Raw genomic sequence first — 16,426 nt, 5'->3', positions numbered from 1 at the left:
TTGACTTCATCTGGGAGAAGAAACCAGGATGAGAGCCCACTTGCCCACCAGGGAACTCAATGCATTTTTTTTAAATGATATAGTAAGCCATACCTCAGGAGTATGAGGATGACTGGAACTACACACAGTGGCATTTACATGCATCCCCACATATACCCATGATGCCTGATACATTTGTACAGCTCCACCTGTATTGAAAACTACATATTGAGGGTAGTCCAGCTTCTTAACTGTACTGTCTGAAATCCCCAGTACCAAATATAGATTCCTCCTTGTTGAGATGCACATTCACTTCAATGGGATTTGGCATAGATTCATCCTTGTAGAACTACTAGCCTATTGAATGCAATGCCAAATTATATTGTGAGGTGAGCAATGCACTTTCTTTGCAATAAGGTATTTGGCTTCATCAGTTCTCTGTGATATTTATTGGATGGTGACTGCAAAGCCTTGTTGTTTGAACATGGGCATGAAGTAACATGCTTAGTTTAACGTGTTTTTCCCTGTCCAGTCCTTTTGTGATCAAGTCCTAAACTGAAGAAAAAAAAACACCAATGCTGGGAATGTTATAAAATTACATCAGTTCTTGCAACTTTTGCAAATTAAGCCACATATAAATAATATTATTTTTAAGTCTGATTTTCCAGAATTAAGACTTCTTTTTTACAATATCTACTTGGAGTTGGAAACAAAAATGGTGTTAGCATTATAATGGCTAAGTTAATATCTAGTTGTATATAAAATAATTAAATAAACTAATATGTTGGCAGGACATTAAATACAACGCATTTTATGTCCTTGCAATAATGTCCAAGGAATGGGTTAAATTAACCATGTAATTTTGGCACTTGTAAGACCATACATCTTGTACCAAACAATAAAATTCAGATATTTCTTATTTTATTTTAAAGATAATCAGTAAGAACATCTAAAGGAGTGTATAATCTGCTTACAAACAGAAAAGTCAACTTGTTTCATAGAGTTACAGAAGTAAAGGGGTAACAATAAACTTTATTCAAACATTTCCTATCAAAAATATAAGTTACTAGTATGCATTGCTAATTAATGATATATTCTCAGGTGTTACTGCCTGTACAAAATATAATTTGCATTACAAATTAGTCCTTTTTTGGGCATGAACATTTTTGTGTAGTGTATTTTTTTTAAGATTAACATTTTAGCATCAATTCCCATTGACGAGGAAATTAAAAAAAGAATGAGACAGAGAATTGTTTCAAATATGAGATGAGATGATATGAGTAAAAATGGCTGTATTATAAAAAAATTATAAGACTAGTTTATAATGAATTGCATACTTTGCAAGAAGATTTAGCATATACTTAAGAAAAAAGGAAGCAATCACATGTATATTGCTATGTACAAGTAACACAATAGTTGACAGCTGACATTTGAAATGATATTTGTTTTTTAAATCAGCAATGAAATGCATTTACATGATCTTTATAAGATGACAATGTATTGTGTATGCTGTCATTATTGTGTTCAGCATAACAAAGGCAGAATTATAAGTTTAATAGGCCTCCTTAATTCAATATGGTAAAAATTGGTTTGGTAAATGCACACAGTTCGGGGTAAAATATTATGATACTGATGTTTTATTTTTATTTATTTTTATTTTACATTTGTTGACCGGGTAAGTCCGACTGGAATCAAAGTCCATTTTCAGCAGAGGCCTGGGGAGATAAGCTCCAGACATAATACAAGAACGAAAAAGCAGTTGAGAAAAAAAGAAAACATTGATTATATATAGTATTATGATTTTAGTTATAGGTGTAGTTAAAAAGGGAAAACAGGTAGAAGTACATCCAGACAGTCAGTGTTACAAATTTCCATATTGAGGTAGTAGTAGATAAACAATATCAAATTAGATAAGTAATTACATACATTATGCTGATTTAGTCAGGCTTGTCACAGTGGCATAGCCATTTTAGTCAGGCTTGTCACAGTGGCATATCCATTTTAGTTCCAGATGTTGTTTAATTGAGGCTTTAAATAGGTCTGAGGAGGAGAGCATGGTAATGACACCTGGTAGTGTGTTCCAGGTTCTGCTTACAGAATTAGCAAATAGGGCCACGCCAGCAGCATTGCTAATTCTAGTTGTTTGTATTTGTAACTTATTGGATGAACGTAGCAGTCTTGTGTTTTTATGGAAGAGGATGTAGTTACTAAGGGCTGGAGTGTTATTTGGGTTCTTTTGGATTTTATTAGCGAATATTAGAAAGTTGTAGTTGACGAGATTGGGAAATTCCAACCATCCGAGCTGTTTGAGGTTAATGCAGTGGTGGGTTCTGAAAGGAGAGCCTGTAGCAAACCTAGCGATATGGTTATAGCAGGTGGTAAGTCTATTTAGTTCAGATTTACTTATGTTTACTAGAAGGGGGGAGGCATATAGGAGTATTGAGAGTAGGTGCGAGCGTGCAATGGCTATTTTAGCTATGGGGGTAAGGAAGGTTTTAACTCTGTGGAGTGAACCAAGTTTTCTGTTGATGGTTTTGATTGTCTGGCTTACATGGAGGTCAAATTTTAAGTAATTGTCTATAGTGACCCCAAGTAGTTTGGTGTTGGGGACCGGGGAAATGACTGTCCCATCGTTTGCTTGTATGGTAAAAGAGTAGGGTATAGACCTTTGTGTTGGTAGAAATATGAGCATTTTGGGTTTTTTTGGATTAAGTAGTAGGTGACGATTGGATAGCCAGTTTTCTATAACAGTAAAAGTAGCCTGAGTATCCATTTTTAGGTCATCTGGAGATGTGGCAGAGCAGATCAGGGTGGAGTCTTCAGCATATTGGATACAGCTGATGTTCAGTATGATAGTAGGGAGATCATTAATAAAGATAGAAAACAGTAGTGGTCCTAGTATGGAGCCTTGTGGAACTCCGATAGTGTTGGGTAATAGATTTGAGAGCTTATTCTGCCAAAGGACTGCTTGTTGCCTGTCATTGAGATAGGATTTAAACCAGAGAAGGGCATTGGGATGTAGACTAAGAGTTTGCAGGGTCTTAATCATTAGTTGATGGTTCACCATGTCAAAAGCTTTGGAAAGATCTAGGAAGAGGGCAGACGAGGTGTGGTTGTTGTTGTGGTTATTATTAATGGTGTTAGTAAAGGACAGAAGGGCAGTGGTTGTACTATGATGTGGCCGAAAGCCATGTTGGGTATTAGCCATCAGGTCATTTTGGAGTAAATGTTGCATAAGTTGTTTATGTATACATTTCTCCATGATTTTAGCAAGTGGGGAGAGTATGGCTATAGGCCTATAGTTGGAGTATTCGGTAGAGGGACCTTCTTTATGTAATGGAATAACATAAGATGTTTTCCAGATATTGGGAATTTTGGCTTCAGATATGGTCCGGTTGATTCGGATAGAGATTGGAAAGGTGATAGCTTCTGCTGTCATTTGTAGATATTCAGCTGGGAGTTGGTCAGCAGATAGGGTGGTGGGTTTTAGTTTTTTGATTAGCTTGCATATAAAGGAGGTTGATACAGGCTGAAAGCAAAATAGGTTTTGGCTGGTGGATTTAGTGTTAGTTTCATCAAGGGAGCTTTGAGGTAGTTGGGTGGCTAGAGCTTGAATAGTTTCAGTAAAGAAATGATTGAAACTATCTGCAACCTGTTCTGGGGTTTTATTTGAGTTGGCAGCTGGGTTGGGTGTTGATGTTTTACCTGGATACAATAATTTGTTGATTGATTAATGATGTACATTATTAATTTTTATGAGCATGTAATATGTGTGGGTTCTCTATTTTTGGTCAAGGTGAAATGCCTCGAGCTTCATATGCTTGCAGGAAAAAATGTTGAGATGCAGAACATGGAATGCTGCTTTCCATACAAAGTCACTGCGGGTTCAATTAGTAATTATAGAATGACTGTCCATTAATATTTAAAAGTGAGCACACTAATTGGTCAGCCCTATCAGCATACTTATTGTAAAACCGAGAATATACCAATGGAAAAAAGTCCAGTCTCCCAGACTTTTTTCCATTGGTATATCTCGTAACTTGTCTTTCTTTTTTTTTTTTAACAAAATAACAAAACAGAAGACCTCAAATAAGTGAGGGAGACAGTACAGCCATAAATAAAATGATAATCAGATACGTTCTGCAAAACTATAGAAACTTACCTGATTACCTTTTTATTTTGTCTGTCCCGGCTTTCCCGAACATTAAAAGTCTCCCAGTTTCTTTTTTTGTTTATTTTCAATAAATAAAATAAAAACAAAACAAAAAGAGCAATGGAAATCTTTCTTTCTCCATTGTTTCCTTTGCACAGCACTGATGTACTGTGTAAATGTGGGTTCACAAGTCCCATAGGCATGTGCGGTACATCAGGAAAGTCCCAAGATACTACACAGGCATTATACAAAGACATTATTTAAGAAAAGCAAGTATTTTTTTCTTAAATAATGCCATTTTATAATAGCAATAACCAACTCCATAGTTGTGGTATACTGAATATTTACACATGGTTTGCTTTATTTAATCACTTGGGCTTCACCCTCGTGATTAAACCACACCAACCATGGGTACATCTTCAATATACCACATCGACATCATCAGTTATTGCTTAATTGTACACTGCAATGATTCACTTGTTTGGGAGATTTCGCCTTACTTTGAGTTGGCGCACCATGAAGTTGGTATATATAAAGTTTGGGGGGGGGGGAGTCTGTTTGTCCCCCTGAAAAGTGCTTAAAATTACATTTTTCACCCTTCTCTTTTTAGTGCATTATTTTTCAACACTTTGACTCGTTGGCTTTCTGGAAGTTGACAATTCATAGTAGAACCAATACATGTCTATCTTTTTATTGTAAGCTAAGATGCATTCTAGTCTTGAAAGAAGCTCATACAGTAATGTACTGCAATTAGGAGATTTTTCTTTTTGTACAAACTGACATTAAGTGCCACTGACAAAGAAACTGCAAAGAGTGCAAGATTATGGAAATGTATGTCCTAAGAGAAAAGGAGACACGCTACATATGGAAAATGTCTAGAAACGGAGAAGAATTAGTGGATACTTTAGATTGTGAAGCTGCTTTGTGGAAAATAATTGATACAACTGGTCATATGACATGTTTTAGACCATCAGAAAGATTGCCTCATTTTATATGTTTTAGTATAGTATGTAAGTAGCTAGCATTAGACTGTCAGTAGGATGTTCTATATGTTATAAATCATTCAGCTTCTTGTTGTAATAACTGTGCTGGTACCAACATGCCCCAAAAGTGTTTGCATCATCATCATCATCATCATCATCATCATCGTGCCACAGGTAAGTCATCTTCTGCCTCCACAGAAGCTTGTGTGGCAGCACATTTGTGTAAGTAATGTTTTGTGCTAATACATTTTTGACATTTTCCTGTATACCAAAACAAATTAGTCATGATTCCTTATATTGTTATTCTTTTTTTTTCCTCCCCTAGGTACATTTTTGCCTCCTTGCCTAGTGGACATCAACACCTCATAGGTCTTAAGCTCACTCCCTCCCTGTGTAGCAAACTGGATGAGGTAAAGCCTGGCAGGAGGGAGGGAGCTATTTTCCAGTTAAGTACAAAGGAAGAACATACCATCTTTCTTCAGTTGCCTGAGGTTCTCACTTATAAATCCTAAAGTGGGATCATCTGAGCGCCTCTACATGGAACTTTTTAATTTACAATTAGTGTCTAGTTGCCTTGTCTAGGGTTGTAGCCTTTTCAGATGCACAAAATCAGACATTTTATTCTCTGGAAATGCTTACTTTCATAGGGTGAATAGATAAGAAAAATATATTTTTATCTCCTCCCCTGTCAGCTGATATTTGAATATGCATCACCGTGAGGACTTTCAAGTACCTCATGCATAAATCAGCTGTGACAAAGCAAAACACAGATCTGCAATCAATGAGCTGTGTGCCACATACCTATCTCAATAAATACTGGCATTTCAGTAATTAGACACCCCTCCTCATGATGGTAGTGTTGAAATTAACTATCCATTCCCAATTTCCCACCCTCCTCATGTTGACTCTTCCAGCCACTGGTTGACTTTGGCTCATGTGAATAATGTTTAGGGTTTATCCCTCTGTACCACAGAGCTGACTGTAACTTTCTTATTCTTTATCTAATTGTGGAATTGCTACATATATTTTCTGTTAAAATATATGGCCTTTACAATGAAGCAGAAGTTTCCATAAATTAATTTTATAACTCCGATAACAATAGACTTATCTTTAGCATTGCTATCTGAATTTCAAGTTTAATTTTTGACAGCTTCCTTCCTCCATTCTGTTCAGTGCACTGCTCCAGCCCTGAGGGAAATACTGCAGTCTAATATACCAGTGTGAAACCCTTTCAATAACATCTGTGTATATTTCTATGCTACCTGTGTTACACTGATGTTTGTAGTTTTTGAATCCCATCAGCCTTGTGCTGCAGTCCCTACTAATGAATATCATTAACATCCATTAGTGAGTGTATGTGTTTTGTTACAATGCTATAAACAGAAACTCTTCATAGCTACATGCCTTTCAGTCACTGTGATTAATACTTCTATAGTTCTGCCACTGTGCTGGTGATGCTAGTTAGTGCAGAGGACTAACATGCTGGCTAGTTAATGAGCTGTTTTATGTTCCAGCAGTAAAGGGTTTGAAACTTTTCAGCTTAATTACTGTGTGACCTTGAGCAAATCACTTAAACAGATGGTGCTTTGGGGCAATTGGGAATTTGGGCTGGAATCCTTAATGGCCACTTGAAGTGCATGCCAAGTAACTATCTATGCTATGCTCAGGTGTACATAAGATTAAGTACTGAATGATTTTATACTGTAGTATGATTAGACAATATTACAATATACCAGTTAACATTCAAAGCATTATTGCCTTTTATCTTTTATTCTTTAGCTCTTGCTTTCAGTAAAAATAAAACACAAGTGTGGGATATATAACGAATCCACAATTAGCAGTTACACATAATTACTTTCTCTTAAAAGTCACCCCTACCAAAAAAAAAGAAAGAAAAAAGTCTATACACGTAGCCCTAAAATATCGATTTATATCATATTTATTGGACTAGTGTATATGACAAATACTTTTAGCTTTGCAAGATAGGCTTGTAAAAATAGAGCAAAAATGTTTTCTATAGTCTTATGAAAGAAAAAAAGGAAATAACAATAGTGCAGTGCTAAAAACATATGAGGAAAAGTGAGTAATTCCGGCATATAGACCATGAACTATTCCCAGTCTGTGTAAATAGGAAGGAAGAATGTTGATCAGCTTTCTTGTCAGGCCTCCAAGCAGCAGAAAAAGTTTGTTAAATGTTTTACATTTACATAAGATCAAATGGTGGCAGCAAAGAAAAGCAGTGCGAAGGCCTTCCCACTAATTAAAATAATATAGTACAGCACCTCGGAGAATTACTACTTTCAGTTTAACTTAAATGCTTAAATTTTCCTTCAGAAAATGTGATTATTTTCCTCAACATATGTAATTCTGCCCTTTATAGTTGAGCTATGATTTCTTACTTTATATTTGATTCTAAGCATTGTGAGGCTTGTAGGCTTCTGGATGTTCATAATTATATATTTTGCAATAGTGTTGTTATTTTGAAAAAGGAAGAAAGCATAAATTTGAATGGAAAGATACGTTAACAAATTGAAAAAAAAACATGCAATTTTGTTTTGCGTTAAAACAAGGTCAGCTGTTTGCAAATATAACACAAAAGCTGCAAATATATGTGCATCTATTGGAATAAAATATCAATGTAAACAGGATTTCAAATTCAAATAACATAGATGAAATGTAGTTGTGACCCTTTTTAAGATAACAAGGGTGAAAGTGACATTACAGATATATTGCTTTCAATTACATTTTTGTTTTTCTATGCCAACTATTTAGAGCTACATATTTCACATTTATTTTGATTTTGCAATAACATTTCATATAGAAATAGATAGATGTATTAGATATTGATGTTTCTGTAGATATTAATCAGCCTTACTGATGTAATAAAATAAAATATAAACATTTTATCATGCATGTTAAAGCAGAGTTAAAATGAATTTGTGTTTCTGTGCATTAGTGTTAACTACTTTTAACAAGATAAGTAACATATACAAACTGATAACTTAAAGACCTGATGCTAAACATTTTGCCAAATCATAATAAGCAAATTTGTGTTATGACCAGCCACATGCAGGATATGTGCATTTCACAAAACTAGGCTTCATGAAGTGAGCAAGAGAATCTTATTGCTACTGCCACACATAAAAATAATAACATCCCCTTCACTGAAGAGGTGCAGGGTCATCCTACTGCACTTAGCATTTCATGGACTCCATGACATTGACAGGCAGGGCCACAATATGTGTCAATAAGGACATTGTTGAAGAAAGTGTGCATATGTGTAGCCCCATGGCAAAAGTGGAATACCTATCCCAGTGGATTCTAATGGGTGTGTATATATTTCCTACGGAGAACTTTCAGTGATCCCCTGTCTACATAGTAGGGGGTATCTCAGGCATTTACCTTGAGAATACTTGATCAGTTTCTCTATGTCAAGCTTCACCATCTAGAGGAGCATATGTGGACTCCACATACGCCAGAGGACAAAGCCAACACTATGTAGGATTGCTATGATACAACCCATTTCCCTGGGGTTCTGGGGCCATAGTATCCACTGTGGTGGCTTCTCTACCCTGGGCCACTAATCAAGGAGCCTCAATCTTCAGCATTGACACCAGTGAGAGATAGTCAATAACAACAGGAATGGATTTACACAGTATTTTTCAGATGCAGCTCCCTGCATCAAGCACAATTTCTGCCAAGAGCACACAGGGAACACAGTTCAGACCTGGGAGTGGACTCTCTGTCTCTCCATACCCCAAATAAGATTCACTTTGGAGCACTGTGTCCCAACTCCAAGTAGCCGACATACTCACACCTGGGTATTTGATTTTCACACCCACACACATATACACACACACACACACACACACACACACACACACACACACACACACACACACACACACACACACACACACACACACACACACACTCCTAGGAAAGGTTGGTACAGATTTATTAGTTATACCCCTTCTGTCCAGAATATAAGGTAACCACTCAGCCACCAGTCAACCACTCTCAGGCTCTTACAAGGGCTTCCAATTATAATGAGTATAATTAACACTAATATCACTGGTAGAGTGTAACCAAAGGAGCCAGGCTTTTTGGAGTGGCCAAGGCATGACTAAAATAAGCACACATACTCCCAATATGTTAAAGGTATTCTATAAAAGACGAGCACAATAAAAGGTATAAAAATATTTAATTATAAATAATACAATAGAAAACATGAAAATACTAAATATCTAACTACAATAAACACCAGAGTTTCAATCACATTAGAAACAAAAATAACACTGGACAGATTCACACAGATGCAGGAAAACAATACTTAACTAGTCTCACTATATTTTCTGACTGTTTAAAGAATGACTGTTCCCTAGCTAACTTAATTAATACAGCAAGGCAGACTGTGATACATGACATTGATATTTATATCAGGTTTCAAAGAAAAAAAAGCAAACTGCTGTGAGAGCTGGTATAGAATGACATCACATTTGATCACCTGACTCTGGCACAATACAGACTCAGATCTTTGTTATGATCTGTTGCAGTATTTAAAGATATAGTACAATTTCAAAAACTTCTACTCTTCCCTTCTAGAGTACTTTGCTTAAACATGTATATTTAATCAGTTATAATAAAACTGTTGATACATTTTTAACATGAGCATCTGTACAAATCAGTGTGATAGTCAAATGACAAAATTCTTTACAAAACTCCAGCTAACTATGCTGGTATATGTTAGACAAGCACTGCTTATTCTCCCTGGCACATATGGTAATACCTCAGATTGTCACCCCCCCCTTTGAAGACTCAGGCTAGTTTTTCAAGTGACCCTGGGAAAAAATTGCTTGAGAGAAATGGTCCTGTCTGGGAATACATTACCCTATACCTTGTCTTAACTCATTCACTGCAATGGAGCTCAGGAAGTTTGCAATGTAACTTCCAATGGGTGGAGCTTAACCCCAGGATTCAGCAAGCCCTGCATGGCATGCAGGAATAGTGCAAGAGCTGCTGCATGCAATATGACTGATAAGTGACCCAGGAATGAGCTTGTCAGCCATATTGCATGCAGCAGCTCTTGCACTATTCCTGCTGCATGCAATATGGCTGACGAGCAATCTAGGAATGAACTACCGAGACGTGCATGAGCGCTCCTACACTATTCCTGCACAGCCACAGCTCCTATACGCTTATTACCCCATTTGCAGGTGAAAACCATGCAAATGAGGTGAAATACTGAGCCAGAAAGCAGGCAGGCATCTGTGCAGGAATAGTGTAAAATGCAGAAATGTATTCAGCTACTAATAGAATACATTTCTGCAAATTACAAAACAGAGGCATGACAGCTCCAAACATGCATGTACTCAATGTAGTAGGCATGTCAATGGCCAAATATATGCCCATTGGCATGGTAAATAGTTGCAAAATTATAAAAAAATAATTTTTTTTTTTTTGGCGATTTCGGCCATTTAAGCGTAGGGCAGTGGTGCGCAAATGGGATTGGCCTGAAAATAAGAAAAAAAGTTGGAAATAAGCTTTTAAACCAAAATCAGCATTCTGCCATAATAGACAATGGCATGCATAAGACAACAATACCATGGAATAGTGGTTGCTAAAGGGGAAGGCTGAGTGTCAGTTTTGTAACCATGCATTAACAGTCAGTCTTATGCAAATGAGGGTATTGATACTGAATCAAAGATTTCCCCTCACTGTTAGCTTGCACCCAACCGTGTAGGTGCAGCAACACCATGGATAAGCATAAGAGGTAGATGACCTCAAAAGGGGGAGTATCATGCATGCTGTAAGCTTATTGGAGCTCCGTGGCCAGAGTTTGCCCTTAGCTAAGCACAGCTAAGGAAGGGTGTGTGTCTGAGGCTGCCTAGCAGTTTTTACATTGCCTAAATGGGTGTGCACATTATGCACCAAGTTAAAAAAAAAAAAACAGGAAATAGCAGCTCTGTTCACATCTGAGCACTGCATGCCATTCCAAGGGGCTTAAATGGGAAGGCAATGGGAAGGGAAAACAGCAGTAGGAAGGCAATCAAAGAGAACTAGCATAGCTGGCAGGTGAAATGTATCAGACTCAGCCAATTACACAGGCAGCAGAGCAGCCCAGCACAATACTATAAACTATGCAAACACTTTTCACTCTTTTTTTCCCCACAAACTATACACCACCAGTGTACACAGACGGGGAAATTTTACCTGACAAAACTAACAAAATGATAAGGGCTGCTGTCACTCTCATACATCAATATGTGGAAGAGGCTGAGGGTGGTGAGAATGAGAATGCTGATGACCAACCCACAGTGAGGAGAAGGAGAAGACTGTACAGACCCAGGCTAACCTACCAGGGGCTACATGAGCTGGAGATAGTGGAGATATATAGGGTGGACAGGGACATCCTACAGCAAATTGTTGAGCTGCGCCAGCCACACCTCACACACAGAACGAACAGATGGGAACCCATCACAGTGGATACCAAAGTATTTGTAGGCTTAAGACTACTAGCCACAGGTACCTCCCAAAGGTCAACTGGAAATATCATAGGGATCTCACAGGCATCAGCATCCAGGATACTCCACCAGTTCCTGAATGCCATGTCAGCACATGCCGGTGAGCACATATATTTCCTCAACACCCATGAGGCGTTGACCAGCAATATGCAACTCTTCCACCAAACAGCAGAATACCCTAAGGTAGTGGGTGCTATAGACTGCACTCACCTACACATCAAAGCTCCAACCGATGAGCATGGTAGGGTCTACATAAACCACAAGGGCTTCCCCTTCATCAGCTACCAGGTTGTGTGCAATGCCCAGGGCTTTATAATGAATGTGTATACTGCCAGCCCTGGAAGCTCTCACAACTCCCAAATCTGGCATATGACACAGCTGTACCAGAGATTTGCCAGTGGGGAGATCCCATATGGCTACCTAGTGGGGGATGCTGGTTAAGCACTGGAGCCGTGGCTGATGACACCCATCTGAAATGCACACATACACCCAAACAAGAACTCCACAATGAGGCACATGCACAAACCAGAATCATAACAGTGCATGTGATTGGGATGTTCAAGTCACGGTTCTGGTGCTTGGACATATCCAGTGGAGCCTTGCAGTACTCTCCAGCTACATGTACACAATTTTTCATTGTATGTGCCATGCTACATAATATGATCCTGCGGAAACAGCTGTAGCAGGAATAGCACGAGGCAGGGCCACACAGCCCCTCACCATTGCCAAGGCCAGCACAGGCACAGAGAGATTCGGAGGAGAAACAACCTGAGCCTGCCCATGTAGGCAGAAAGAGGCATGCCCACTATGCCCAGGCTTTAGCAAAGGGGCAACACATAGCACATACACTGACATGGTAGGAACCCAGAGAATGACACCTCTTTCTGACTCGCATATACAGTAAAAGGGATGCCAAGCATGATACTACCTGTGCTTTACCATGTATAGGGAGTGTACTATGTGCATCCAACATAGTCAGTCCTGCAGCACCATCCTTAATACTGGCACAACCACAAGGTAAGTCACTCTTCCTATGAATTGCTGAATGGAGTAGTATGTTCTGCTAGTTGTATATATGCTATGGATATGAGCATGCAAGGGAATCAGGTGGCTGAATGGGATGGCAACAGATAGTGGATACCTATATGGGCAGCATGAAATCCATAACAAATATTTGTGTCAACAAAGTAGGCAGTACTAGACAAGGTGACAAATCCCACTGCAGTCATGTGGTGGCCCAAATGTGTGTCCATAGGACACACACATGCATGTCAGTGAGGCTCACATACTCAGCAACAGCCTCAGGCAGCAGGACAGGTGTAGATGACCATAAAGAAAGGTTCTGCTAATGCCTCCAATTAATGGCAATAGATGCCAGCCCTCCCTCCAGACCTACACAGACAGACTATGACAAGGCAGGCAGTTGTATGTTAGTTCTGAAGGGTAAGAAGTCTGAAACTGAATTGTAGGTCAATAAAACCTAAGATCTGTACTCTACTGATATGCCTCTTGTCTGCATGACAGGTCAGAATACAAAATGAAATGGAAGACAACAGAGTACCTGAAATACCAGTACAGTCATAGCAAATGTTTAGTTGTCTGTTGTGCCCCCCCCCCCCCCAATCCTATGTAGAAATGCAGTGACATGTATGTGTGGGTTTAATAACAGTGGAACACAGATTACCTGAGCTGGCCCAATTTACAGGATAGATTTTTGCATGTGTACAATATGCAGGGCTATGTGTGTTTGGTTGTTTTGTGTTGTATATTGTGTGGAAGTGGTCAGCATGTAGGCATGAAGGGTTGTGTGCCGGTGGCCTATGGCCAGTATTGTTGAAGACAGGGCCATGTTCTGACAACTGCAGTGCCAACCACAATGCATCCCAGCAAGACCCAATTCAGCAATCATCCATACTCATTGTTCAGATGTCAATATTTGTCACCATCTGAAAGATGGACATGCCGTGAATGTGGGCCCAGACATACACACAGTACACAGGTGGAAGTACCCTAGACAGAGTACGTAAAAGGTAACTGTCAACTGCACACACCTTTGGAATTGTACATACAGGTTAACAGCACATTAGTTGTCTGTGTAGCATGGAATACTGGTGTAGTCTGGCCAATCACTGGCAGACCACAAAAGGCACAGTTATGAAGTAATGAGAGACTGCCTATGTCCCCGCACAAGGCAGCATAAGAGGAATGTCCCAGGTATATCTGTGAGTCAGCTGCAAGAAGCTTCCATATCACACAAGCACTCAGCTCACCCCACCATCAGCCACAGGTTTATCACAGGTCATATCCCTGCTGTTGGGAATGAGTACAGTATGACCCCCACTTCTGTATAGGAATACACACAGAATGCAGCATGCTGAAGAGGTGTCCCATGCAGGTGCATCCCTAGCTGTAAGCAGCACCCTGCCAGCATCCAGAACAATGGATTAGTATTGACAGGAACTATTGCCATTAACACCTTGCACAACTACCCTGTCACCTCAGGGGAATTCAGTGGCTCGCAGCCTGGGACTGTAAGAGTAAAAGAATGCTCTGGCCTGCTACAGATGGCCTGCATCACTACCAAATTCCCTACAGTCCTCTGTCAAAGGCCTGTGCCTCACCCGTACTGCCAATGTATGTTATCTCATGGGGTCCCAACTAACAACATAACACAGTCCACAGAACACAAATGCAAGGCCATGTCGACAAATCCCAGTAGTATGCCCATCATGTCCCACTGCATGAACTATATACCAACCCCTAAATATCGCTGGGATGATGGGACAACTATAGGTATACTTCTCAGTTATGACTCACATAATGTTAGGAAGAGGATAGAATAACAGAGTGGGGGGGTGTAGAAGCATGGACACAATGGAGTGTGTGAATTCTGGAACTCTGATGTGTGCCCATACTACCCCTGCCTGGAAACCCAGTAATGGGTGGCTACAAACCTGCTCATAAAACACAATGTAAAGAAGAACTGACCAGATATATGAGCCCAGCCTCTGGGTAACCTGGGTGAATCTGTACAGTTGAGAGGTATGGCCACAGCAGGATATGACCATTCTGTTATGTCAATAGATGTACAAGCAGGGGATCCTCAGAAACCACAGTATCAAGGTGTTGGACCATTTACGCAGACCCATCAGCAAGTGTCTGCAGCTACCCCTCCAGAATGGCATGAGTGTGCAAGAATATGTAGGATGCAGACCACAATACTGGACACAGCTTCATTCATCTTGTATTTCCCAGGAAATAATTGTGAGCAAAGAAGTATATCTGTCAGTAGTTGATGACAGAATATATCACAGTGTAAAACAGTGCATATGTCTGAATATCTCTACTAACACCAGCCATGTAAAACAAGCAGCACAGATACAATAGTAACAGTATCCCACTATCTTTCACCCATTGTGAGTCCATATTGTCAACCTATCTATAGATATCCTGCAGAAACAGGTTGCTAGCTGTAGGTTTAGAACACAAAATCCTGCACTGGAGTACAACCTACCTTAAATGGATTCACACACTCAATACAGAAGGTCATACTGGGTTTGCTCCTACACTTGGAGAAATGAAGCCCATGACTGACAACAACAGTGGGTTATACATATCTGTCAGTTGCTGATGTCTGTGCACACACACCACATTGCACACCATTCATGCTTTGCAAACACACTGGATAGGAATTCTCACACATATCCAAGGCCACCACATTATAATAGGTCAAACATACACACACACACACATATGTGGGGAAGAGAGAGGCAGACAGTGACAAAGAGATTGCCATCATGAGGCCTGTCACACCAACCACACATCCAATTGGCCAATATCACATGATCTGCCAATGTCAATCACTGTAGACATCTGCTTTTGGTAGCCCTCAGCCCTATAGTGTATTTGGTGCTTGTGATAACTGTGTAACATGATAGCACAAATCAGTATTCATCTAGCATTTGTATACCCTGCCAAATGTAAAGTTGTGTGTTACTGAGTGTTGTGTCTGTGTTTCCAGAGGAATGATTTATGGCCCATTCACACACACTCTGCTCTTCCCATAGCCCAAATTAGCACTCATGCTGATGACAGTCACCTTGAAATAACCCTCTGGCCAATTTTCAACTCTATGATCTCTGTGGTGCTTGCAACAACCGTGTAATGCTATAGTATAATACTATACTAATTAGGTCAAAGTTCTAATCCCAGACATGGCAACTGTGAAACTTTGTGTGTGTAGAGATTAATGATTTTGAGGCCATTCACAGTCACTACACCTCCCATTGCCCTACTTTAGCAAGCCTGCTGATGCCAGTCAGCTTGAAATACCCCTTTGGAGAAAGGCCAGCCCTATAAGCTCTGTGGCATGAGCAATAATTGTGTAATACTATAGTGAAAGCGGATAAGGTACACATACAAAACCTAGAGTACTTCATTAATATTGAAAACTATTCTCACAAACACTGGCTAATCTACAATGTATGTACTGCACCTGTGTACTAAATCTATTAAGTACCTTTATTTTTAAATATTTTTGGTTGTTCTCTCCACTGTAACTGTTGATGTGCTGCATACCACTGTAAAAACATGTCTTTTGTAATTTGTGTGCATACTGACCATCTCTAAATGCATCTGTAATTTTTCTATGTGGAGCTTTTCTCCCCGGGCCTCTGCTGAAAAAGGGCCTTTTCAGCTCAGTCAGACACCCTTGGTTAACAAATGTAAAATAAAACAATATAATTAATTAATTAATTAATTAATTAATTAATTAATTAATTAATTAG

Source organism: Protopterus annectens, chromosome 2.part1, assembly GCF_019279795.1.
Source record: "Protopterus annectens isolate FY-2018-M chromosome 2.part1, PAN1.0, whole genome shotgun sequence".
Taxonomy (NCBI): Eukaryota; Metazoa; Chordata; order Ceratodontiformes; family Protopteridae; genus Protopterus; species Protopterus annectens.
Note: the sequence above shows the minus strand (reverse complement) of the source record.